The following is a 3,434-nucleotide window of genomic DNA, read 5'->3' as shown; positions in this document are numbered from 1 at the left end:
TTTTGATTTATTGTAGAGATGAGGTCTCACCAAGTTGCCCAGGTGTGTCTTGAACCCGCGAGCTCAGGCAATCCACTCACCTCAGCCTCCCAAGGTGCGGGATTACAAACTGAGCCACCAAGCCCGGCTATGGCTACTTTCAAATGTTTAGCTTCTCTCACTAAAGACAATCCACAAACATTTTTCAAGCATCTTCTACAAGTCAGACCCTGCAGTAGCTGCTGGGGAAATACAGATGTCCTTTTCCCTTCTCTCATAGTGTTCATGTCCGATGAAGTTTTAAGGAGTTCATAATTTTTAAAGTAAACTTTTAATTTTAAGATAATTGTATTCTCACATGCAGTTGCAAGAAATAATCCTGAAAGACACTATGCATGCTTTATCCAGTTTCCCCCCAAGTTAACATCTTGCAAAACTATAGCATAGGATGTTGACATTGATATAGACAAGACACAGAACTTTGCCATCACCACACAAATAATCCCTTGTTTTGCCTTCCTATAGTCATATCTATTTCCCTTCCTCCTACTCCCCGAGCCCCACCTTCCTTAATTCGTGGAAACCACTAATCTGTTCTCCATTTCTATGATTTTTGTCATTTCAAAAATGTTATATACATGGAATCATACAGTATGGAAACCTTTTAGACAGGCCTTTTTCACTCAGCATAATTCATCCAGGTTATGGCTTGAATCTCATTGGCTGATTCCTTTTCACTGCTGAGTAGTGCTGAACGTGCCATAATATGTTTAACCATTCACTCAGTGAAGGACATCTATGTTGTTTCTAGTTTGGAGCTATTATGAATAAAGCTGTTACAAACATTCATGTACAGGTTTCTAACTTGAGTTTTCATTTCTCTGGAATAAATGCCCAAGTGTGCAAGTGCTGAGTCATGTGGTAGTGACATGTTCAGTTTTTAAAGAAATTGTCAAGTTGTTTTCTAGAATGCCTGAAACATTTTACAACCCCACGAGCAATGTGTCCATTAACTAGTTTTTCCACATACTTGCCAGTATTTGGTGTTTTCACTATTTTTTATTTTAGCTATTCTGATAGATACATATGCATATGTAGTGGTTTGTTCCTTTTTTTTTTTTTTTTTTGAGTCAGAGACTCACTCTGTTGCCTAGGTTGGGCTCAAGCAATCCTTCCACCTCAGCCTTCTAAGTAGCTAGATCCACAGGCATGCACCACCATGCCTGGCTAATTTTTTGATTTATTGTAGAGATGAGGTCTCACCAAGTTGTCCGGGCTGGTCTCAAACCCCTGGGCTCAGGCAATCCTCTTACTTCTGCCTCCCAATGTGCTGGGATTACAGGTGTGAGCCACCATGTGCAGATGCATATATGATTTTCATTTGCATTTCTCTAATGATATTGAGCATCTTTTTGCATATGAGGGGGACCCCCCAAAAAACCCTGGGATTATTTTTTGGAGGGTGGCTTGTAGTACAGACTTCCCCTGCTAGGTAAGTGTTCTAGGAACCCATCAGCATCAGTGAACCAGCTAGCATTGTGGGAAACTGAGTTCTATTTCAGTGATTTTTTTTTTTTTTTAGATTCTTTCAATATGTTTGCCCATTTCATGATAGATGGTGTATGAGTACACCTGTCTACACCACACTATTCACCTGCTCACACCCTCCTTATTCACCTGACCTCACCTCAAGCAACTTTTTGTTTGCCCAGATGAACAAAAGTCCTCTAAAGGAAATGTTTTACCAATGTGGAAGAGGTGAGATACAGCAGAAGCACTAAAAGGCATCAAAATTGACTAGTTTAAAAACTGTTTTGAGCAGTGGGAAAAGCATCTTGCTAGATATATTTCACTAAAAAGAGAGTACATTGAAGGTGACTGAAGTTTAAACATGTAATAATTATTACACAATTTTTTAATAAATATATTTCAGGGTTTTTTGGGTCTCCCTTTGTATGTGTTTCCTCTTTGGTGAAATGTCCTTTCATTTCTTTTGTCCATTTCTCAACTGGATGGAATGGTTTTTTACTGCTGAGTTTTGAGAGTACTTTATATATCCTAGATACTAGTCCTTTGTCATATATGTGGTTTGCAAATATTTTCCCCAAGTCTGTAGTTTGTCTTTTCGTCCTCTTAACATGACCTTTCATAGAGCAAACCTTTTAACTTTCGTGGTCTAATTGGTCAATTTTTCTTTTTACTGCTAGTGATTTACATGTGGAATACAATTTATTTTGTAATGGGCCTGGGTCTTCAATAAGTAACTACAGGCCAGATGGAGAAAAGATAAAGAACATTCAAGAATAATGTGTCAGAATTGCAATGCCAGTTGACTTAAAAACTGTGAGAACTGGCCAGGCTCAGTGGGTCAGCCTGTAATCCCAGCACTTTGGGAGGCTGAGGTGAGTGGATTGCCTGAGCCCACAGGTTTGAGAACAGCCCGGGCAACTTGGCAAGACCTCATCTCTACAATAAATCAAAAATTAGCTGGGCATGGTAGCGTGAGCCTGTAGTACTGGTTACTTGGAAGGCTGAGACGGAAGGATGGCTGGAACCCAGTAGGTCGAGGCTGCAGTGACCATGAGTGTGCCATTGCACTCCAGCCTGGGTAACAGAGTGAGACTCCAACTCAAAAAAACTATGAAAACTAGGAAACTTTTGGACAATTCCATACATACAACAATACTCTCTGTGCAGCCAGAAATTTCTATACCCTATAGGATGATGAGGTGGGGATGGAGAGGAATTGTTCAGTGCTTACAATGTGAAATATTTGGGGCGTGGTGAATACAATAAACATTTCCTTCAAAAACCAAGAAATTACTAGTGCCAAACCCTCTGAGGCAATAATATATAATCCTAGACTCTAAAAATGGAATTCAGAAAGCATTTTCCTATACAAACAATGAGGTGTTAATTAGATAAAGATGAAAAGTATTGTGAGTGGAGGTATCGCTCCTATATTTGACAGAATTATTTCTATAGAATGTTCTACATGAATGAATTTTCCAGATAACTGATGAAGCATATCCTCTTTTAGAGTAAAATGTTTTCTCTTTTAACCACAGTGGAAGACCCTGGATCATTGTGACTAAATCTAAGTATTTTACTAAGTGGTAATGTTTGTTAAATGGGCAATGCCTTGGGGCTACTAGAGTTTACAAGACTGTTTGCCCCTATATCAAATTCTTCTGAACTGCCAGCTTAGCTTTTGTCTTGGCCTTTTGTATGTCCTTATTTATTATTGGACATTCTGCTCTCAATTTTTGCAGCTGTCGAGACGCCTGCCTCTCCTTACACTTCCTCTTAATCTGCAGTGGTTTAGGAAGCCCAATAACCAAGCTAATAAGAACCCTGTCTAAATAAGAATGAGAAGCCGGGCTCGGTGGCTCAGCCTGTAATCCCGCGCCTTTGGGAGGCTGAGGTGAGTGGATTGCCGGGTTCGAGACCCGCCT

The sequence above is a fragment of the Carlito syrichta genome, unplaced genomic scaffold (assembly GCF_000164805.1).
Source record: "Carlito syrichta isolate Samal-C Ts95f unplaced genomic scaffold, Tarsius_syrichta-2.0.1 Scaffold241276, whole genome shotgun sequence".
In the NCBI taxonomy this organism is placed as follows: domain Eukaryota; kingdom Metazoa; phylum Chordata; class Mammalia; order Primates; family Tarsiidae; genus Carlito; species Carlito syrichta.
The sequence above is the reverse complement of the archived record's forward strand: the minus strand, read 5'-3'. Positions refer to the sequence as shown.